This window comes from Vitis vinifera, chromosome 7, assembly GCF_030704535.1.
Source record: "Vitis vinifera cultivar Pinot Noir 40024 chromosome 7, ASM3070453v1".
NCBI classification, from domain to species: domain Eukaryota; kingdom Viridiplantae; phylum Streptophyta; class Magnoliopsida; order Vitales; family Vitaceae; genus Vitis; species Vitis vinifera.
The window spans coordinates 20,549,786-20,574,117 of NC_081811.1; the positions used below are offsets into that span (position 1 = coordinate 20,549,786).

The 24,332-nt window shown below is 34.7% G+C and overlaps 1 long non-coding RNA gene and 1 other non-coding gene across 7 annotated transcripts; both read right to left on the reverse strand.

Moving 5' to 3' along the window:
- Positions 1–765: 765 nt before the first annotated feature.
- On the reverse strand, positions 766–22,832 carry LOC132254079 (uncharacterized). Of its 6 annotated transcripts, none has more exons than XR_009466170.1 (7): positions 22,674–22,832; positions 22,112–22,149; positions 21,961–22,006; positions 21,287–21,375; positions 20,832–21,020; positions 9,766–9,881; positions 766–1,576 (listed from the first exon to the last, which is right to left on the reverse strand). It is a non-coding gene; the product is annotated as an uncharacterized LOC132254079 (long non-coding RNA). The 6 variants fall into 6 exon arrangements; XR_009466174.1 differs by lacking the exon at positions 22,674–22,832 and adding an exon at positions 22,293–22,667 and having other exon boundaries at positions 21,293–21,375; XR_009466172.1 differs by lacking the exon at positions 22,112–22,149 and having other exon boundaries at positions 21,293–21,375.
- MIR535C (microRNA MIR535c) lies at positions 20,898–20,998 on the reverse strand. Its single transcript, NR_127828.1, has one exon. It is a non-coding gene; the product is annotated as a microRNA MIR535c (primary transcript).
- Positions 22,833–24,332: the final 1,500 nt, after the last annotated feature.

Here is a 24,332-nt window from a genome sequence, read left to right on the forward strand (position 1 = left end):
AGACGATTACTAAAAAGGGCCTTAATAACATCTCTTGGATTTGTTTGGGTTATATTTGGTTCCCGAAAACATTAAGAAAAAAAAAATTAAGGAAAATGATTCTCGTGTTAGGTTTCAATATGAAAAATAATACAAATTTTTGGTTTCATATGGAAGATGAGTAAATTACCAGGTGGGCGTTGGGATTAATCATTTAAAATAAAAAAAATTTGTAGCTACAATTGCATAAACATGAATAGCATGATTCATTGCTTGATTTCTTACACCATAAATCATTGCTATACATTTTACACAGTTTTGGAGAGTAGTGGAAAAACTAGTCGAAAATTAAACAAGCAGTTGGATACAGAGAATCTTGGAGAAGGGCAAGGTATTAACGATCATCATGGCCAGTGTAGGATCTACTTGATCTAAGCCTCTAAGCCTATAACGTCATAGAAGCAACTTCAAGGGATTAAACACTGATTTTCATACCTTTCTATAGGTCAACATTCAAGCAATGCTACTCGAGGACATCAAGGATTCCCCTCGAGATATGGCAGATGCTAGAGGTTCATCAAGCTTATTGTACCCACAGCATTGCTGGTTATCTTCTCAGTAACACTGGGTAAACTATAAGACCATGATATTACCATCTCAAGTTTTCGTCTTAGTTTCCAAATTTTTGTTTCTTTGTGGATATATGTCAAGGATCAAGTGAGATAAGGAAGCTAAAAGAGAAAAAACAGATGCATATATCGTCTCTTCAGATTATGAACAAACTACTTGAACATGATGCAAGACGTATATATTAAATGAATCTTGAAAACGATGAGACAGGTCGATATTGTTATTCATAATATGGATACTTCAGAAGAAGGGAAGGAAACTTCTTTGTCAACTCTGTTTCTTACAAATAAATTCGTAGGTTTGTATACATAAATGTGAAGAAAAGTTATTCAACCACTTGCTCCATCTGTAACTAATATTAAGGAGAGGCAGATCTGGTGGAAAGTAATATTAAGGAGAGGCAGAAGAATGGGTTTTGTTCTCCTTGCAGCTGATGAGGCACCAATGCTTGCTGCAGCAAGGAACGGTATTGTGGAAATGGTAGAAAAAATCCTACAAGTTTTTCCTATGACCATTCTTGACAGGGATCAGGAGGACAAGAACATAGTGCTGTTAGCAGTGGAAAATAGACAATCCAATATATATCACCTCTTTTCTTCGCTGCTTTCCTAGGTGATAAAGACACTTCCCTTTCGGTCTATGAAATGTGAGACAGCCCCACCCAAGCCCATGACTACTCCCATGCCAGGCTTGATGGCACTGCTCTTCACAGTGCCATTGAAGGAGGACACTTGGGTAAGGGGTTGGACTCTTCTCCATAGTCCATGGTAGATGCCTTAGGTGTCTTGCTTCTCATAATATAAATCACATATCAATAGAATCGACAGTACTACTCACCTGTAATGTGACCTCATCACAATAGTTGTGCTCCACAGATCTGGCGTTACAAATTATTGATAGGCTGGATGGTCTCATGGATTCTGTTATGATGGAAACTCCCCTCTGCATATGCTAGCTGCAAAGCCTACTGCATTCAGAAGTGGAATGTTTCTCAGCTTCTTTGACATCATTTATCATTGTAGTACTTTTCCAATAAACCTAAATGACCATCAATTCAGTTATATCACACACAACTTATCATGTCATATTGGAAGCTTTAAATGTAATGTGTTGGCGCACAATGATACCATCAATTCACTAATATCACACACAACTCATGGAAAGGAAAAAAAATAAAATTACAACTACTACTCATAAACCTCAGAACAATCTAATTTTTTCCTACTCCTAGTATATCTATATCTGGAACCCAAGTCATGTTCCATTGTCTCTAACTGCTCCTCACATCTATATAACCAGACTCTACACATCTATTTCAATCACATTGACACTTTTTTGTTAATATTTATAAAGATATTTCTAATATTTCTATCATATAAAAACCATATTTCAATAAAAAAAAATCAAATAATTAGAAACCTTCACTGGTAGTTTTGGGTCAGTATTTAAACTCATCATACAAAATTAAGCATGGAGACCAATGAATTAGTTTGTATCTTATGTCCCACAAAGGCCAAAAATTTCTTAAAATTCCCATTGATAACTTACAAGGTATATATGTTGAAAATCCCATCCCAGAGACTTTCAAAGAGAAAAAGAAGCTCAAGAGCTACTGGTATCCAAGCAACTATCAAACATGTATCAACTTCTTTCAAGTTCTATGGAAGATGATGAAATTACCAGGTGGGGTTTTGAGATTAATCATTTAAAATAAAAAAATTTGTTTGTACAATTGAATAAACATGAATGGCATGATTCATTGATTGATTTCTTACACTATAAATCATTGCTATATGTTTACACAGTTTTGGTGACTAGTGGAAAAACTGGTTGAAAATTAAACAAAGCAGTTGGATACAGAGAATTTTGAAGCGGGGCAAGGTATTAATGAACATCGTGTTCAGTGAGGATCTACTTGGTCTAAGCTTATAAGTTCCTAAAAGCAACTTCAAGGAATTAAACATTGATTTCCATACCTTTCTATAGGTCACCATTCAAGCAATGCTACTCAAGGACATCAAGGATTCCCCTCAAGATATGGCAGATGCCAGAGGTTCATCAAGCCTATTGTATCCAAAGCATTGCTGGTTATCTTCTCAATAGTGGATAATACTATAACACCATAATATTACCATCTTAAATTTCTCTTCTTAATTTCCCAAACAATATGGATTTTAAGTATGTTTTTGTTTCTTAGTGGATACATGTCAAGGATCAAGTGAGATAAGGAAGTGAAGAGAGAAAAAAACAGATGCACATATGAACTCTTGACTCTCTTCAGATCATGAACAAACTACTTGAACGAGCTGCGAGAGGTACATAAGAAATAAATCTTGAAAACAATGAGACAAGTCGATATTGTGATTCATACTATCGATAATTCAGAAGAAGGGAAGGTAACTTCTTGTTATCCTACTATGGATACTCCAGAAGAAGGGAAAGTAACTTCTTTGTCAACTCTATTTCTTACAAATAAATTCGTAGGTTTGTATGCAGAAATGAGGAGCAAAGTTATTCAATCACTTGCTCCATCTGTAACTAATAGGAGAGGCAGATCTGGTGCAAAGTAATTCAGGTTTTTCTGAATTAATCACAATTCAAATTCTTTAAATTTTAACCATTGTTTTCATATTTTTGGCTCAATTGGGCTTTTCTCTTATAGATGAAGAATGAATTTTAATCTCTTTGCAGTTGATGAGACACCAATGCTTGTTGCAGCAAAGAATGGTATTGGGGAAATGGTAGAAAAAATCCTACCAAGTTTTTTCTATGACCATTCTTGACAGGGATCAGGAGGGGAAGAACATAGTGCTGTCAGCAGTGGAAAATAGACAATCCAATATATATCACTTCTTATTTAGGACTAGTAATGTTTTTAATAAAGTTGTTGCATTTCGTGAGATTGATAAGAACTCGAATGACACATTTCATATAGCTGCAACATGACAGAATTGTGAAAGCTGGCCTATTCCCACCAGCATGTTGCAATTGCAGTGGGAAGTCAAGTGGTTTGAGCTATATATGTGCAATCAACTCTAAATCCTTGGCTTTACTTTTAAACTTGTTGTTTGTAGTTCTCTCAAATTCAGAAACTCAATATTTCAGTATGTGAAAAACTCCTTGCCACTATATCTCTATAGTTGTTAAAATAAGGCAAGAAACCAGAGCAGATCTTCAGAGAATCCAACAACACATGCAATTCCTGCTTTTTCATTGCAGCCCTAATAGCTACAGTCGCCTTTGCCTCATCAGCCACCATACCAGGCGGGGTCAACAAAGACACTAGGAAACCAATTTTCTAATACCATTTGGCTTTCAGATTTTTTGCACTTTCATCGCTAGTTGCTCTTTGCTCTTCTTTCATCTCTTTGCTCATATTTTTCACCCTTCTCACCTCCAAATACCAATATAAAGATTTCAGTAAGAACTTGTCACATAATCTTTTATTCGGTTTAACCACTCTCTTTATATCCATGGTCGTCATGTTGTTATGCTTCTGCTCATGGAACTTCTTGATGCTTGAGGATCATTTCAAATATGCTGCAATTCCGGTGTATTCACTCACCTTCATGGCAATCACATACTTTTCTCTCCAACAGCTTCCATCATATTTTGTTCTTATGAGGGCTACATTTTAGAAAATGCCTGGGCTGGAGGATTCATTGTAGGAACTTGTATTTCCCTTTGTCAGAGCTCCAGGAGGATACTAAAACATGGTGATGGCCAGATCCAATACAAATAATATAATCTTCCTCTGGATTATTTTTCTATCAAATGGGTGAAACAAATAGACAATTCTCAGAGATTGAAAGGAACTAATAAAGCATTTCATTTCCCCAATAATCTCCACAAGAACAAGCCCCATTTTAAAAATAGTGGAACCCATTCCAATCTTTCACCACAATCTTTCTCCTGGTAATTTCAGCAACGAGCTTGATTGTTGAGTGGTAGTCATGGCATACACTTAGATTCTTCATGACCCAAATGTGGTACATGGTTTAGTTGAAATTAAGCCATAACATACTCGCCATTTTCAATATCCTGCAAAACTACCTCCTTATTCACTGGATGGTATCCTTCCAATCTCAGTAGTCAGTTCAACTCCTCCAACTTTACATAGATTTCTTCCTTCTGAGACTATCTTAGGTCTCCCAAAAGGAAATCATGTATCTCATTGGTCACTTCAACCGAACTGCTAACAGTTCTTTCTGCATTCCACCCTCCTTCATTCTTGCTCTCACTTGTGCAGCCTCTTTTCATTACCCAGGTGAAGTATGCACAAGCAACAACCAAACAAAATTCAATGTTTATATGAATCTTACAAGCACTTAGCAAAGTCCCTAATATAATATGGTCTGGTGCCATCTCCATTGTTCAAATTAAGTCATAAGCCACTCCAAGGCAACCAACTCAGACAAGAAGATCAACCATGCATCCATAGTGTGCTCAATCTGTGGTTCAACCTCGTATACTCTTGCCATGGAGGAAAATACCTTGAATCCAAATGAGCCAAACCTCCAGGACTGCATGCATGCAGCAGGTCTAAGCCCACAAAAAAATAGAACCCACTTATGCAACCAGTCCCTGATCAATAAAAGAAGGGTTTGTCACAATGGAGACTATGTCTTCAGGCACTGCATCAAACATCCTTTGTGAATTTCCTAATTCCCTGCATTTTCCTTGTAGCTCTGTGATACTCAACTTCAACAACCAGTTTGAGCTGAACCCCAGCTTCAAAGCCTGGCTGTGGACCTCTCTCCTTCCCTCAAAGCCAATTACGATCCACAAGCTTTCAAAATTGAGGCCATCAAGTATCAGGCACAATAGATTCATGGAGCATTCTAGAATACAGCTGAATGTGAACAAGAGATTCCTGATGACAAAATTCATCAATGAGAGGAGTGCAGAGGAATATGTTTGGGTTGTGAGTATATTAAAAAATCATGGAGACAGAGTAAATGGAATGGCACTTGGAGCAGAGCCAAGGAGCTCAAAGAATATGGAAGGGTCTTGAGAATGGCCATTTTTTATGAGAGCTGAGCATGGATTGGGATTGGTGAATGTGTTTGGATTTCTGCAACCAAGAGATCATTTGTTTTTGATTGAGGGATTTGAAGGATTTTGGGTTTGAATTTGAAAAGAATATTGGAGAAGGCCCAGAAATGCCTTGCTCTTACAGTGAGCACCAAGTTTATGACTAATGAAGAACACACACTAAACTATCACAACTGTTATGGTAAATCACATAAATTGAGAGATTCGCTACAGAAAATCTAATGCATATGTTAAACAGTTGCTATTAGTTGACAAGAACAAGAATAAAAAGGTTCCAAGAGCATAGTATAAAACAGCCTATATATCCAAATATACCCTTGTTTCAAGAAAAAAAAGCCATTATTCCACATTTATGGGGAACATATGATATATTATACTTACTGTAATTACAATGTTTTACATAAAAGAAAAAATTTGCTCAAGAAAAGACAATTACACTAAAGAAAAATTTTCTACTTTTGCAAATTTCTTGATACAATGTTGTTATTCCACAAGACAAGAGAAACTTAATATGCAAGGGGATATTATTGTTGACACTGTCAAAGAATGATGATTTTCAGCTATCACTGAACTTCATGTAATCACAAAACAGTTTGGATGTTGAGGGCAGCACAAGAATACAACTTACATGGTTGAAATATTTAAGTACGTACACATTTAGAAACATGAACCCGCATACACATCGGCACAGATACAGAAGAAGTGATGGAGAGAAAGTAATATACTTGATGATGAGGGCACACAAAAGAAGAACACAATTCACTGGGTTGAAATATGTAACCATGTACATATTTAGACACACATAGAAGATAAAATACTTGCATATTTAGACAACACAAAAATACTGTTGAAATATGAATATGCATATTTAAACATACTAACACAAGGAGAGGGGCAGGTGGGGAGGGAAAGGGCGAGAGGAGGGCAGGGGTGGGGTGGTGTGAGAAAATAACTAAGATGTTTCTGCTAACCCAATGAATATTAATAATAGGATATTATTAATCTAATTAAGCTACTGTTCAAGCAGTAACAATTAAGAAACAAAATCTAATATTGGCTAATAGAATTTGTAGAATTTTTTGTTTTGAACTAATTGAGCTCATTTTCAAATTAAAAGATCCTTTCCTTTCCAAAATTTCTTATTTTAAGGAGTTACTATTATGAGTCTAAGACAGATTTTGTAATTGCTTATGCTTTCAAGAACACTCTTCTCCTGGTCAACTCAAATAGAGCCAGCATCCCTTAAATTAATCTCCCTGCATGCAGGAGACATGCAGGTAAAAGGCCTATGTAATGCCTTAAAGCCTGTATGTAACAAGGATGACTGGTTCAGATAAACCTACATGACAGACCTTTAAAGCTGTATCTTTTCTCTTTCTTCAGGTTTTCCAATATTCCAAACATCAATGTAAACTGACTCAAATCTCATGTCCAGGGTCCAAACTACAAAATTTTCAAATTCTTAGATCATAAACTATTGAGGGACCAAAAGATTTTGTCATCATCATCAATAAGAAATTACATAATGGCAAAGAAACCAACACGATAAAGAACACCAAAAAACCACTTGAAGAAATGAAGCAGTTAATACCTAAAAGGCCAAACCAACCACATCACGCTATGAATTATCACTTGGTTAAAATAATAGAATCTTAACTGCTTTAGGTTTTCATTATTGGGGACCAAATGCTTTCTATCATTATGAGGGATTTCAAATGATGGACAGAGAATCGCCTCCAAAACTTTATTATGCATTAGAATTACGAAATTGGAGAAAATCCCTCTTCCCACTGATGAAGAAACTAGGAAGTGCACAAAAGATTATGAAACTCTAGAAGAACCTTCCATAGAAAAATGAGTAGGGATCAAACCAACAACTTCAAACAGTACTTTTTTTCTCATAGAAAATAGTACTCTTGGGGCACCAGATCACACATCTTGCCACAAAGGGATCTCAATGGATATCGAAGTTCAGTTTCTGAGTCATGCTCAAGGTATCAGGTTCCTTTGCAAATACATATTTGGTAATAAGATTCATCCATATCTATAATTTATATGTCATTGCTCCCAGAAAATTAAAATATAAATTTTCAAAGGAATTAAATGTTTAAATGCTTGGAATTGAGTCTAATGCTCTTGCAGGCAAAAGGGTAAGAAGATGATTTTTGCTCCTTTCAAGCCAAGCAGCTCAAAGCACAAAGTGCAAGCCTTTAGACACTGTTTTTTATGTCAAAAAAAATCAGATAACTGAAATAATAAGATAGAGAAATATTAAAGAACAAATAAATAAAGGTTATATAGCTATTTGCATGAAAATTTTGGATTATGCTAACATATATAGTTAAAGGAAGACCAAAGTTCATATTCTTTATTCCCTCGCTGTTGTAATTTAGGATAACACATCTACATACCAAAGTTCGTAAACACAATACATTGGAGGAACATGGTGAATATTAAAAATATATTTTTTTTGATAAGTAAAGCAAGATATATTATTGAAGGGGCAAAGAGTTACAAGTATACAGGGGGTATACAAAGCAACAAACCCCTCAAAAAGCCAAAAAAAACAGCAAGCCTCACTATTCCTTAGTTGGACGCCAACCATTCTAGGAACCCTATAAGGGACATACGCTCCTTACCAATATACAATCTAGCCCAGCTCCACAAACTACACACAAAAGAATTCTTAAGCTTTTGGATATCTAACTCTCCTCCCCTAAAAGCTAGCCTATTTTTTTCCTTCCAAACCGTCCAAAAAATACACAACGGAATGGATTTCCATATCTTTTTCCTTTTCTTTCCCACAAAAGGGCCCCTCCAGCTAGTTAAAACTTCCTTTACAGTTTCTGGAAAGACCCACTGCACACCTGATAACCCAAGAACAATATCCCACAAAACTCTGACAACTATACAATGAATAAGAATGTGATTTACAGTTTCTTCTTCACAACCACATAGAAAACAACAATTAGGAAGCTGTCATCCTCTTTTCTGAAGTCTATCAAGAGTGAGCACCCTCCCCCAAGTAGCCTCCCAAGCATAGAATGCAACCTTGGTTGGAACTGAATCCACCCAAATGCATCTAGAAGGAAAAACAATATCATTGGGGCTGGTCACCAATCTATAGGCTTCTTTCACCCTAAATTTACCATTCCTTCCTCCCTTCCAACAGACTGAATCTTCCTCCATAGAAGGCTTGTAATCCCTCAAAACATGCAGCAAATTCCCTATCATCTCCAACTCCCAATCATTAAAGTCCCTCAAAAATCTTAGATTCCACCCCCCCTTGGCCAAAATTCTGATCCCACATCTCCTCCACAGTCGCATTCCTAAGCGAAGCCATAGCATATAGGTGGGGGAAGTTTTGGGACAGCCTTGTACCCTTACACCAAGCATCAGTCCAAAAGTTGATTTTGCTTCCCTTCCCAACTATGAACCCCATGTTATCCCAGCACCAATCAGATTCCTTCCATATTTCCTTCCAAACCCCCACGCCGATAGTCCCATGAGCCCTCTTTGCTCTCCATCCATGACCCTCTTGCCCATATTTCGTTGTTATCACTTGCTTCCACAAATCATCTTTATCATAAGCAAATCTCCAGATCCATTTACCAAGCAGAGCTTTGTTCAGGAGCACCAGCTTCCTTAAGCCTAGTCCTCCCTTGCTCTTATCCTCACAAATTGCCTCCCACTTAATTAGATGAGCTTTCCTTTCCTCACTTCCCCCTCCCCATAGGAAATCTCTTTGAACTTTATCTAATCTCCTAGCCACTGACTTAGGCATTCGGAAAAAAGACATGTGATAGATTGGCATGCTAGCCAAAACACTTCTTATAAGAGTGATTCTCCCCCCTTTTGAAATATATTGACGTTTCCACCGCGCTAATCTCCTCCTCACTTTCTCTTCCACCCCATCCATGGTGAATATTAAAAATATTAAAAACACATAATGAAAGAATTAATATCTATGTACACTAAACAACCAAAAAAAAAAAGGCATGGTTCCTAACATTTTGAAAAACTAAAAGAGAAGGTTAAACAATAGGTCGAAGAAGGCACATGTTTAAACAGCTAAGGAGTAGAGAGATAAAAGAATTGCACCTTTTGACTATGCTAATGCTTGCAAGGCACATGCCAAATGAAAGCCCTGCTTAACTTCAAGATTAAATTTCAAGGCTCATCTGAACCATTCTGTCTCAAGATGATCCTGCAAGAGTCTTTTTAAAACCTTGGTTGAGGCCATAGGAAACAGTGACTAAGCAAGACAAAAATTCAAATCTAGTGATAACTAAATTTGAAATTTTCATAGAATAATATAATATTTGATAGAATTATGTTCACTTTCTTTGATGCTACAGTTGATGGAAGCAACACAGTCAATGTTATAAGGGACAGCCGGTGGAGCAGGCAGTGGAGGTGGTAGTGATGGTGTTAACAGGTGCACTGTAAGTAATACAAAAATTGCAGCAGCAGTAACAATGATGGTATTTGTTGTGAATGTGATAACAATAATGATGATGGTAGCATGGAAATGAGACAACCTTCAGCATTTGGAATTACAATACAAATTGGAAACTTCAGCATCCAACAACAGAATCAAAATTAATCGATGTATTTCTTGACAATGATTTGTCAGCCATAATGCATTTCATATATATTCCACCACAATAAAATAAATAAATAAATAATTTTAAAATAAGGTAAAAAATAAAATAAAATAAAATGCTCTTGATTGTATAAAGCATAAGGTCAATTCATTTTAAGGTTACTACTGGAAAAAATTTAAAAAGTGAAACTTTTGTTAAGAATCAAAGAGAACACGGTTTAAAATTAAGAACCTAGTCTTACTTGATCAGTGAACTTCGATCCAAAAAAGAAATAAGGAAACTCAAGTCCTCTCTCTCTCTCTCTCCTCTATGTGTGTGTGTTTGTGTTTATGTGTGTGTGTGTTTGTGAGAGAGAGAGAGAGCTAGAATTTCCTTTTCGTGTGCAACAGATTGTGCAAAGACTTCTAACAAGTGATATTTACAAGGACGCATACCTGAAGGTCATGCAAATTTTAAGTACAAGAGTAAGAAATCCTTAAACAACAATTCAATTTAGTTCGTTCTTCCAAAATATATTGGAGGATGAGCCAATTTAAGCTCTGCAGAAGCCACTGCAATGAGATGGCTGCAAAGCTCTAAACACGGTACAAGAATGTTAATTTTTCCTCCTTTATGAGATCAAACATGGAAAGAGCTATTACATTCATGACAGGTTATGTTTGGATGATGAGGGAGGCAGCACAAAGAAGGTAAATATTTAGACACACACATAGACAGGATCACGTGCACACACACACACACACACACCCACAGGATCATAGGCATGCACACACATCCCCACACACCCACACACAGTCGGAGAGAACACACATAGACAGAGGATGATAACTAAGAATATGTTTGTGCTAGCCCTAATGAATAACACTATATTATTAATCTAATTCATCTTTTGTTCAAGCTATAACAATTTTTTTAAAAAATTAAATATAGAATAATGGATGTTTAATTTTTTGTTTGAAATAAGTTGAGCTCAGTTTGCAACTTAAAAACTCCTTTCCTTAATAGAAGAAGAAGATGTTTGTGCTAACCCTAGTGAGTAATACTACATTATTAATCTAATTAAGCTACTGTTCAAGCCATAACTATTAATTAAAAAAATTAAATATGGATTAGTGAATATTAAAATTTTTGTTTGAAACAAGTTAAGCTAAATGTTATAGCTATGAGAAGAAGAAGAAGAATCAAATACAGATTAGTGGATGTTAATTTTTTTTTTCTGAAAATTGTTATATTTAGAAGAAGAAGAAGAAAAAGATTAACTTTTATAGGTAGAAGAAAAAGAAGATTAATTGTTACAGGTAAGAGTAGAAGAAAAAGAAAAAGAATATGTTTCTGCTAACCCTAGTGAATAATACTACATTATTAATCTAATTAAGCTATTGTTCAAACTACAAAAATTAATTAAAAAATTAAATATAGATTAACAGAAGAATAATAATATGTTTCTGCTAACCTTAGTGAGTAATGCTACATCATTAGTATAATTAAGCTATTGTTCAAGCTATAACAATTAATTAAAAAGTTAAATATAAAATAATGAATATTAAATTTTTTGTTTCAAATGAGTTGAGCTCATTTTACAACTTATGTTTGTGCTAATCCTAGTAAATAATGCTACATTATTAATCTAATGAAGCTATTGTTCATGCTATAACAATTAATTAAAAAAATTAAATATAGATTAATGGATGTTAAATTTTTGTTTTGTTTTGTTTAAAGTAGGTGTAGCTCATTTTACTCATCATTTAAAACAACTTGAAAATGCTTATGATTTGATGAGAAAAAGAGTAATTCTTCAATGGGTGTGAAGACTTAAAAAATCGTTCTGTTGCTAGTCATTAATTGAAACAACTTAGAAATGCTTATGATGAGTAATCCTCCAATGGGTGAAGAAAAAGAAAGCAAACCTTACTACAGTCATTAATTAAAACTACATGGAAAGAAGAAGAAGACTTGAAAAGTCCTTTCCTTACTAGAGTCATTAATTAAAACAATGTTGAAATGCTTATGATGAGTAATGCTCCAATGGGTGCAAAGAAGAAGAAAGCAAAACTTACTATAGTCATTAATTAAAACAATTTGGAAATGCTTATGCTTTGATGAGAAGAAAAGTATTCATTCAATGGGCGTGTGGGTATTTCAGCTACCACTTCGCAAGAACATTCTTCTCCTGGACAAGTCAAATAGAGCCAGCACTCCTTACTAGTCTCCCTGCACATAGGAGACATGCATCCTAGTCTCTAGCAGATGAAGCCTATCTAACGATCTAAACACAAGTGACATGTTTTTTCCTTTCTAGCAGGTAAAGCCTATCTAACAATCTGAACACAAGTGACATGTATTTTCCTTTCTGGCGTGTAAAGCCTATGGTATCGACTTAAAGCACATATCTAACAAGAATGACCAATTCAGACAAATAGACTTAGTTTCTTCTAGCAGAAAAACCATTTGTAGATTTAATCCTAGATGTCAGATCTTGAAACCTATATGATCTCTCTTCAGATTTCCCATGATTTCAAACTTTAATGTCAACTGACTCAAATCTTATGACCAGGTTCAAAATTACAAAATTTTCAAAAGTTTGGGCCCTAAACTGTAAAGAGACAAATCATCAAAGCATTTTAAGAATGGAAAATGAACCACCATAACAGAGAACAACAAAAAACAAATCAAAGAAATAAAGCAGTTAACTCCTAATTAGAAGACCAATCCAACCTCATCAAAGTATGAATTACCACTTGATTAAAATTAAAGAATCTTGATCATTTGGGTTTTCATTATTGGGGATCAAATCCTTTTCATCATCTAGAAGTATTTCCAACAATTGCTAGAGAATCACCTCCAACATCATATCACACTTTAGTATTGTAAATTTGAGGAAAATCTCTTCCCACGGATCAGGAAAAAAAGATTATGAAACCATGGGAAAAACACCAATTGATAAAGGAGCAGTGATCAAACCAACATATTCAAACAATAGTTTTCAGAAAATAGCACTCTTTGAGCCCATACATCTTACCGAAAGTGTCCAAAACATTGAAATTACGTTTGTGAGTCATGCTCAAGGTATCACTGCAACAAATGAAAGCTCCCAAGTAGCCAGCAGATGAGTGTGCTATTCAAGTTTATGTTTCATATTGTGTCCCCATCAATTGCTATGATAATTTATTTCATCATATTCAAAAAATAATTCAATGGAACAATGAAAAAGATGCATGTCACATCATTCTGCTACCAACAAAAAGTGAAGTATCGCCTCCAAATATATAATCCTATTGTGCAATAGTTGTAAATTTCCAATTTAATTCCTAACTTTTAGGAATTTGTTTCCTAGTCTTTTGGGAATTTTGATTAGATTTTGATTTTATTTCCTGTTTTAAATAAAGAGATAAGGATGATTGTATCCAAAATCTCTATTTTAATTTTGTCATCATATATACCTTATTTTAAGGGATTGATTGTTTGTTAATAGAATTGAGGGGATTCAATGATAGGTCTATTGTCATGCTTCTCCTATATATTCTACCATTTATACCATTTGTGTGATAAGAAAAAAATAGAGTTTTCCTCCCTAGATCTCAATATGGTATTAGAGCCAAATCTTTACATATCACTATCCAAATGGTGAAATACGAAATGGCCACTCCAAACACAGCCTCCACGTCAAATGTGACCTCCAGCCAAAAGGCTACTTCTTTCAACATCAATGGCAGATCAAAAAGTTTGGCAATGTTGATTATTAGGCATAAGCTAAGTGAAAATAATAACCTTCAACGGAGCCATTCAATAATGCTTTTCATCTGTGGGAATCTGGAAAAGATGATTTTCTCATCAGGGCAACCATCGCTCTGTTAATAGAGGATCCAAAGTACAAGGCCTGGAAATCTGAAAACAACATGGTGGTGTCATGTTTAATCAATTACATGCCCAAAGAAATTGGAGAAGATTTCATGCACTACAAGTCGGCTAAGGAAATTTGGGATGCTATAAAGGAAACCTACTCAAATAATGATAGCACATCTGCACTATTTGAGGTAAAAAGTATCCTAAATGATCTCCGTCAAGGAGAACTTACTATCACTCAATAATTCAATACTCTAAATAGATATCGGTGGCGAATGGACCTCTTTGATAATGCTAAACTTGGTTGTCTGGAATGTAGTCTCAAGTATAATAAGATTGTTGAGAAAGAAAGAATCTTTAAATTCTTCTTTGGGCTTAACAAAAATCTGGATGACATAAGAGGAAGAATCCTCAAAATTAAGCCTCTTCCTTCGATCAGAGAAGTTTTTTTTTTCCTGAGGTTAGTAGAAAGGAAATTAGAAAGAAGATTAAAACCAAGTTCCATTAAACTCAAATGAAGGATCAGCTCTAGCAACCAGTGAAACTAATCCTTCTCTCAACAGTAATCGACTAGGGAAGGAAGACCATGGTGTGATCATTGCAGAAAATCTGGACACACCAAAGACATTTGTTGGAAGTTGCATGGTAAGCTAACTAACCATAAACCGAGAGGTTCTACTAAAATTCACTAATTTTCCTACTTTACTTTCCATTGCTAGTTCAAAGGACTTATGTGATTTTGATATGTGAGAGCAAGATGGGGTAGGGGTTAATAGAGCCCTTATTTCTGTAGGTAATTCCATGATTGAGAGTTAGAGGTGGCGGAGGCTTTCCTATGAACTCTTCAAAAGTAATCAGTAAGATAGGACTTAGAGGATTGACTAGCTTGGTTGGAGTTAATGAGTTGAAGGTTCTCAATTTAAAACTTCTATTCTCTGTTAGTGTTTAGCAACTTATAGGTTTTCCCAACTAGTCATTTGGAACTTATGGATCTTGATAAGGGTGAGCTTTTTTGTATGGGAAGCAACATAGGAAAGGATTCTGACTCTTAATCAATTGAGAAGAAGAGTGTCTCCATCAAATAGATGTTATGTGTAAAAAGGAAGAGGAATTTGTTGATCACATGTTTCTCCATTGTGTTACAATAGGAATCCTATGCAATTGGTTTTTTCTTTGTTTAGGTTGATCTAGGTAATGCGGTCATCAATCAAACAAATGCTACTTAGTTTGGAACGAGTAACATCTCATCCAAATTTTCTACCCTCCTAATTAGAATGAGCTCACTTTTCTCCATATTGACTTTTAACATGGAAATGACTTAAAGCCACATGAGAGTCCAATTCAAATATTTCACCTGTTGTACATCAACCTCAAAAAAAGCGATATTATCATCAATAAAAAAGATGATTTATATGAGACACATCAACTCTCCCTTACTCACCCCTTCCCAACAAGAAACAATAGATGAAACGCATTTTTGTGGCCTTCATTAATAAGTTACTAAGAGCCTCCATTGCCAAAACAAATAAATACAAGGAGAGGGAGTCCCCTTGTACTTGAAATTCAGAAAGAAATCAGGAGTCCCATTCACCAAAATCGAAAAAAAAGACCGATGGCACACACTGCTTCATCCAACCCACCCATTTCTACCTAGAGCCCATTTTCTTCGTAAAATCAACAAGAAATTCCAATTAACATGATCATAAGTCTTCTCTATTTCAAGCTTACAAATAACTATGAGAGAGAGATTGTTTAGTCTTAATCAATGACCTCATTTGCAATGAGGTTTAAAATATGCCTCCTATCAACAAAAGCATGTTAAAACTCAAAGACTAACATTTTTCACAATTCTCTTAAGCTTGTTAATCTACACTTTGGCTAGAAGCTTATACAACCATCCTACCAAACTAATGGGTATGAAATCTTTCAGGTTCTTGACTTGGTATCAAAACCAAGAACGTGATGTTCAAACTTCTCACAAAAGAGCTTTGCTCATAAAACTCATTGAAAAAGCTCATCCCCTCAAGCTTAACAATATCCCAACAATGTTGTCAAAAAGCCTTAGTGAAACCATATGGACCAAGAGCTTTGTACCCACCTCAGCAAGACAAGGTCGAGAAACCTCTTCCTACGAGAAAAAAACCTCACGTTCCCTTGAGTTTCACTCTCTGTGTTGGGATATAACAAAGTTAGACTTGATTTTCCACTTATCTATCCATCATTTATTAAACCAATTCATTTTATCAAGTTCAATGTTAGCCAAATTGGTCAACATTTATATGTTTCAATGCAACAACAAAATGTTATTTGTAACAAGTAGTTTTGTTAGTTGGTTAATTGGTCACATTTTATTCATGAAATGGGTTGGATTGGTATTAGTCTAGATATTCCAATGAGAATAAAAAATCTCATTGAAATGAAAGAACCTAGTACTAATCAAACGTTGGACTCCTAACGCTTAGGTCATTTTAATCTAAACAAGATCCAAAGACTAGTTAAGTTTGGGCAATTTCATTCTAAAGGGTATTCCAATTTGTAGAACCTACATAGATAGTAAAATGACCAAGAGGTCCCTTTATTGTTAAAGGACTTAGAGACAAGGAATGTTTGAAATTAATACATACTGATATGTATGGAGCTTTTAGTGTTCTTGCATATGGAGAGTATGAGTACTTCATCAATTTTGTTGATGAATACATTAGGTTTGGATATGTATACATGGTACATAGGAAATTCGTTGCCTCAGAAATCAAGATAACCCATTAGGAAAACATATTAAGGCACTTTGATTAGATTGAGGCCTTGGACAAATTCATTGAATTTAAGACAAAATCGAATAACCTATTAGGTAAACATATCAAGGCACTTTGATTAAATCAAGGTAGTGTGTTTAGTAGGTTCAATTTTTTCCTTAGGAGCATGGTATTATATTCCAAATGTGTGCACTCGAGACTCCATTGCAAAATGGAGTAATGGAAAGTAGAAATCAAAGTTTAATATACATAATGAGATTAGTGATTGGTTTCTCATCACTTACCATCTTCTTTTGGTGATATGCCTTGGAGACTGTCTTATCTCATTTAGCTAAGAGGTACATCATTTTGTAGGATATCAAAGAGGGTTTCAAGGGTTATTAATTTATAGTCAGGATGATTAGACGGTATCTATTGGTATAAATGTCAAATTTCCAATGCAGACCATATGATAAGTAATAAGACAAAGAGTATATAGAATGGAAAACATTAGAAGATAGTCCCACATTGCATATGATATAGTGGATAAAAAAATATAAGCATATTTCATTCTTAATACTTCTTGTACACAAGTGTCCCATCATAATGGAAGGTTTGCATCCCATGGATTACGATAAAGTAATGAGCAACGTTGGTGCTCATATTTGGCACATAGCTATGAAGAGAAAGTAAGAATCTTTGTGTTCTAAGATAGTTTAAATTCTTTTAGAAGTACTTGAAGTGATAAAACTCATAAGCGTAGGTTGGTCTACAAGAGGAATAAAGGAGTTGATGGAAAGGTTGAGACTTATATGGCCAAGGTTGTAGCTAAAGCTTATAGCTCGAAACATTGTTTCAACCATGGGAAAGTTTTTCACTAATAGTCATACTCAAATCCATCAGAGTACCCATATTCATGATGATACATCTCAATTATAAGATATGACAACAAGAAATCAAGATAACTTTCTCGAATGGCTATCTTGATGTTACCATTTATATGATGCAACTAGACATTTATAGAAAAGGGTCTTGTGTGTACAGGAAGACACGAGAAAGCATGGTGGTGCTCCAATATCTTATAGATGAAAATCTTCTCATTTGGAATGTAAGGATATTGTCATCAATCAAGATCTAATTGTCCACTCAATTCTAGATAGAAATTTAGAAAAGACGCAATATTTTCTTTGATCAATGAAGAAAGGTTTAATGCTTCTTAGATTATAAAGTTTATTAATTGTTTGTATGTCAAGAAATCATATGGTATGATACCATTATATTTTGCCTTGATCCTAAGCTGAACTCTTTCAGCTAAGGACTTGGGTAACCCATTAAGGAATCTTTCTTTCCAATAGGATTGGTTTGCATCAAGTCTAGTATAGACTTTTGAGAGGTATACGTCCTTATACCATCTAAAGTCTCCTAGTTTCCTACATTTGAGATTTTGAAGGATTTCTGAAGCACGTTGTTGGAAAACCGTTGGTTCTCCAAGAAAGTGTTTGGTTATGGCATATATCAAAGTATGCACTGAGTTTTGATTTCCTCGTTCATCAAGGCTAGTTTGAACTAAGATTTTTTCTTCTTCGGTAAGAGCATTGTCCCACCATCATTTGAGCTGGCCAGTGAACCCTACAATCAGGTGTACACTAATCAAATGGTTTGAATTTCCTCTGGGTTTATAGCCTATAGAGGCCATGATCATTTCTTGAAGTATATTCAAGATTTGATGTTCACTTACTCCATCTATGTTTCATTCATAGATATCATTCTTCGATGTTAGTTCTTCTTCTTCTTCTTTTTTAGCTCTTCTTCTATATTAGTTCTTTTTCTTCCTTTTTCTTTAGTTCCATCTTCTTCTTGAGTTCTTCTTCTTCTTTAAGTTCTTCTTTAGTTCTTCTTCTTCTATATTAGTTCTTCTTTTTCTTTCTTCTTCTTCTATATTAGTTCTTTTTCTTCCTTTTTCTTTAGTTCCATCTTCTTCTTGAGTTCTTCTTCTTCTTTAAGTTCTTCTTTAGTTCTTCTTCTTCTATATTAGTTCTTCTTTTTCTTTCTTCTTCTTCTATATTAGTTCTTCTTTTTCTTTCTTCTTCTATATTACCTCATCAACTTCCTTTTCCTCTTGAGAGGGATGATGATGAACTAAGGAAGACTATAACTTTTCAATATGGCATGTATTAAAAGCATAGCAAACTTGGAAGGCTAGAACTTTCAACATGGTATGAAAATGCACACATATGATATGCCTCCATCAACCTAGTCTCATTTCAAGAACAAATAGTTGTATCATACTCCACTATTTTAAATCTGTCCTGAACCAGGCTACAAATGCATACCACAAACTAAATCATCCTATGCTTACTTAAGCCTTTAGGGTAAATAGCAATTAGATCTCTTTTGATTTCTTGCTTCAAAATTTTCAACAAAAATACAATAATTGAAAGCTTTTCACTATAAAAATAGTTCAAATAAAGGGTTCTTCCTCAAATTTTTGCAATCATTCTCAAAGCTTTCAAGGTGTTGCATCTTTTGATCAATTAAATATAATCTAGACATTTCTATTTGCTTGATCAAGTCCTTTCTCTCATTTTGAAATCTTTACTCCTAAATTCTCTCAATTCTAACCAACATAATCATCATCTCCTGAATTTTGCATTCCAACAATTCATAATACCCTAAGGCTACATATACATGTGTGCTTGCCAAATTATATTGGAAGAGGAATAAAGGTATTGAATCCTCCAAATAAGTTCAACCACCTACAGTCTTCCATCATTATTTAGTATGTTGTGAGTTGTGTTAAATCCTCCACTCCTTTTATGACAAGGGACGAACATTAACTCACCTTTTCTACTTTCCTCTTTTACAAAACTAAAAAGTTTTCCAATTATTTTTTTCCAAACTACTACCAATATTTTAGCTCCACATGCTCACTTCAGGAATAGCTCAACAAAGTTGGAATAAGCAATCTCAACATAAAATACACACATAAATGTTCACCCTTATTGACCATCCAATACCATATTCTTATAGTCGTTTTGTAGGGTTAAGCTAATGTTTTTATTTCAATTTCCAAATCCACTTTTAACCTATACTATTTTATGCTCTACTTCCTAAGATATGGATATTTCTAATGATTAGAACTCTTTCTATCAAATTTTTTTATAGGATTCTCCATTAAATATGAAACTCCTTGATCCTTGGAAAGTGAAGATTAAAGTTTCTTCAATTATAGTTGCAGTTTTTCCTGCAGTCATTCACATTGTTGTGTCACCATGCTGATTCTTTTGATGTGCAATGCACTCCACTTTCCTAGCATCTCCAACATATGCATAAACTATAGTTCAATTTTTAGATGAAAGCCATAAGCACCAGTTTTGGCAAGGAGAGATCTAGGACCATGTAGCAATATAAGGATATGCAAGTGAATTCTCTTAATGCAAAGTTCAAAGCAATGTGCAAATGACAAATCAGTTTTGACACTTTTGCAAAGAACAATTTATGTAATTTCCCGTCCATGCGTTGGCCATATCGCGCCATGGTTTTCAGAAGTCATTAGGCCAAACACTCTATTTAAGTGTCAATGATCTATGCTCAAGATTCTTCTTAGATTAGGAGAGTAATTCTTTTGCGGCCATGATATTTTTAAGAGATGTTTAATCTATTACGTAAACTATAATGTCAATAAATGCAGAGTAGTTTCAGACATCCCCAAAGGAGCCATGTAATTATCAAAAAAAAGTAAGGGTGACTGCACTCAACTTCCAGGATTCAAATTCTAGCACTGGTTTTTGGCATATCAGGAAGTTCTATAACAGGAATATAGCTAATGATTGACACAAGAAAGCAGAATTGAAGAGCCAAATTACTGAATCCATTGATGGAAAACTGCACCCTAAATGATGTTCTTCACTGTATCAAATACTACAAATTTCCATTTTGAAGACGAACCCATTTATTTCAGCTACAGGAAAGGGGAAAGAATCACCTGCTAGTCTGTATGCCTTGAGGTCCAATGCTCACGAACAAGGTGAATATGTAAGACAGCCTTGATGAGAAGATTGTATGACAGCGACAGAGAGCACGCCTGTACACAGTCATGTTCCTCGCATGAATGCAGACTAGCGTGCTCTCTCTCGTTGTCAAGCAATTACATGTCACTGCTTGAACTAATGATCTGTAGAGCAAGGAAACACAATAAGAAAATATACTAGCAAACAATTATTAAACTGAAAATTTTTCCACAACCATAGTTTTCTCACAAAGGTGATGGACAAAGAGGGTAAAGATGCTTTCTAATCTCAAAATGCAATAAGCTGTCAAAAGCTAGCAAATTTTCTTTCAGAAAAACAAACAGCATCCCATTTCTCTTCCCCAAAATCCCCAACTATCCACAGCAACCAAAGAGAGTATATGAAAGTCCTCGAAAATTAGTAGGAACACCTTTACCCTCAAAGAGATCAAGCCCCCTTATTCATCTTCGAAGCAGCAAGAGAACATTCACTAACTCAAAGTCTTTCCTAGCCTCAAATCTAAAAAAGATATTTGAATCCACAACAAAAGAACAAATAATCAGCAACAGCACTTCTAAAAACCCAACAACAAATGCCTCAGAATAGAGCCAGATAACATGAAATACAACAAGCTAACACTCAATTTCAGAAGCCTAACTTTAGCTCTTTTGGAAAATTGAACTTCGACTTTTCTAATAGGGCGCTAGTCACAAAAAATGAAGGGGCAAAAGATAAAAACAAAATACAAATCTTAACTAGCACCCTATTTCTCTGCAACTAATAACAAGCAAGACAAAAGCCAGCACAGAAAAATAATCCAATGATTAAATTTCAACACATAAAAGGAAGTGGTATCACATGCATGATAACAGCAAAATAAAAGGAAGTAGTATCACATGAAACTTCAAACCAAGCAAGAATCACTACCAAAGTATTAAAACAATCATCTGAAACTGCCAGAAGCTTCAACAATTTTCCACAATTATATATGTTAAAACAAATACACAACCCAAATGGCAGTATGAAAGCAACAAGGACATTCTCAAACTGCAAGTTTTGGAGTCAATCACTCATTAAAAATGTAACACCAGAACATTCACTCACCCAAAACGCCACTGGCAGTAAATCCAACATCTTCCAAGCATGAAATCTGAAAAACACAGCTTGAATCAGAAGGGTTTGAAATGAGGAAGCACTTGATATAATCAGAAGGGTTTGAAAAAGAGAGAGAGAGAGAAAAAAAAAGCTTATCCACCATAATGCCTAAAAAACCCCTATCCGTCCCCTTCGTTCCTGAGAAAAGAAAGTAAAAAACACTAAAATAAAATGCTAAAATCACATGCTTTATCCAGTTTTAGCTTCCCAAAAAAGGAAAAGAGAGAAAAAAAAAAAAAAAAGCAAATCAAACATGAACTAAGCCAACTAGATGTAATCACCTCAACTAGGAAAAGATTCATTTCCTCTAGAGTCCCGGAGGATGAAAAACCACCCATATTATATACAATCAAACAATTTTTCATTTCTTTTCTTTTCCTTTCCTCCATTTTCTCCGCAACCAAACACGATAAAGTAGAGTCAGGCATGCACTTCAACAGAACAAAAAACAGCACACAAATCCCGAGAAAACTCATCAAAGCCACACCAAAACAAATCAAATAAACAAAACCATGCACTCTGATTCCCAGATCTACTACCAGCAAAACTTCAAACTCAAAACCCAAAACAATACAAATAAAACAAAATGAAAAAACAAAAAAAAAAAAAGCCCAAAACCCCCCAAAAAGAACAAGGACAACAAGAATTAGAGAGATTATCACCTTCATGATCACATAGTACTAACCATACTCGTGAAGAAGATTTCAGGAGATTTCAGAGATACCGGAAAGACCTAGAGAGGAAATGAAGAGTCAGCGGCAGACAAGACATTAAAAAAATTGAAAAAATAAATAAATGAAAGGATAAACGCTATAATGAGAGGCGATGAGGTACCATTTTCATATCCTCCTCTTTTTTCGACCTTTAAGTTGACCGCTCCCACCTTGCCCGCCGTACATGTGTCATCATCAACGTCCACAATTCATCAACTTGGCCTTCTTGTTGTCTATGTACCGCGATGGGTTTAACAACCTAATGGACCGGCGAGTTTCTCAACAAGAAAACAACAAAGTACCAATTTTTTTTACCAAAATATTACCATTATAATAATTATTATGATTTTATTTAATGTACTTGTGGGGTTGAGAGGTGGACGTCACAGCAGCGATTCCACCACACAATTGCCGATGCGACGGCGTGTGTCCGTATTTCCCGGGTCGAAGCAAATTAAAATTAAAATATATATATAATTTTTAAATTTTATTTTATTTCCTTGGTTTTTTTTTTCTTTAGACAATGATATCCAAATATAAGAAAAAATGTTGTTTTTTTTGCATTTTTTCTTTTCAAAAACTAAATATGTCATTTCTTTATTTTAAATAATCACAATTTTATTACTTATTTATGAAATTTCTATAACTGGAAAAAGATCTCAATATTACAAATTCGGTTAAACAAGGTAATTAGGTAATAGTCCACAAATTATATATATATATATATATATATATATATATATATATATATATATATATATATTTCACACTGATATTAAGAAAATATATTTTTTTAAATTAAAATTTTGTTTTAATTACTTAATTACCAAATGTAACTCTACTTCAAAATTTGATTTTTGAATGATTTCAAACTCTTGGAGGCTTCTTGTTCCATTATATTATTGCTCGGTTTACATGCAACCAATGACGAAAATATCATCAATATATCATGTATTAGAGAAGATGGATAGGATATATAGGTAAAATATATACACTAATGGACACATTGAATTTCATCAAGGCCGACATATCAACAATATATATTGGTGATTTTTGATATATTGAGGACACAACAACAAAACGAACCTTAATGGAAAAAATCATCAAATTTGATTTTTTGGAGATTAGTTTGTAATTTTTGTTGTATGTCATTTATCACTCCATCACTTTTAACCAAGTTGTAAATCTCTTAAACATATTTCATAAACAAATAGAAGCCCTTAGTAATTGTGTAAGAGATAAAAGAATTTTAATACTTTCTTTTACTCATTCAAACCGAATAACATCTCCTTGAAGAATGCAATGTTAAGGAAATAGCCTTACACAATTTGAGATATCAGAGATTTTGTATTTCAAAAAGTTAATGATAAGAAGGATGTAATTCTTCTCTCATTCCCAATATTGAACTAGGTGGGGTAGGGATTTTTGACAAATTGGGGTGGGGAATAGGGTCATTGCCCCTCCCCCCACCCCACCTTGTCCCCAAATTTCTCTCATCCCTAACCTCAACCTCAATTATAATTTCCTATTCTCATCCCATTAGGATGATCCTTGTGGGCATCCACTTCAATGAGCTCCTCCACCCACCCCCACCTTGTCCCCAAATTT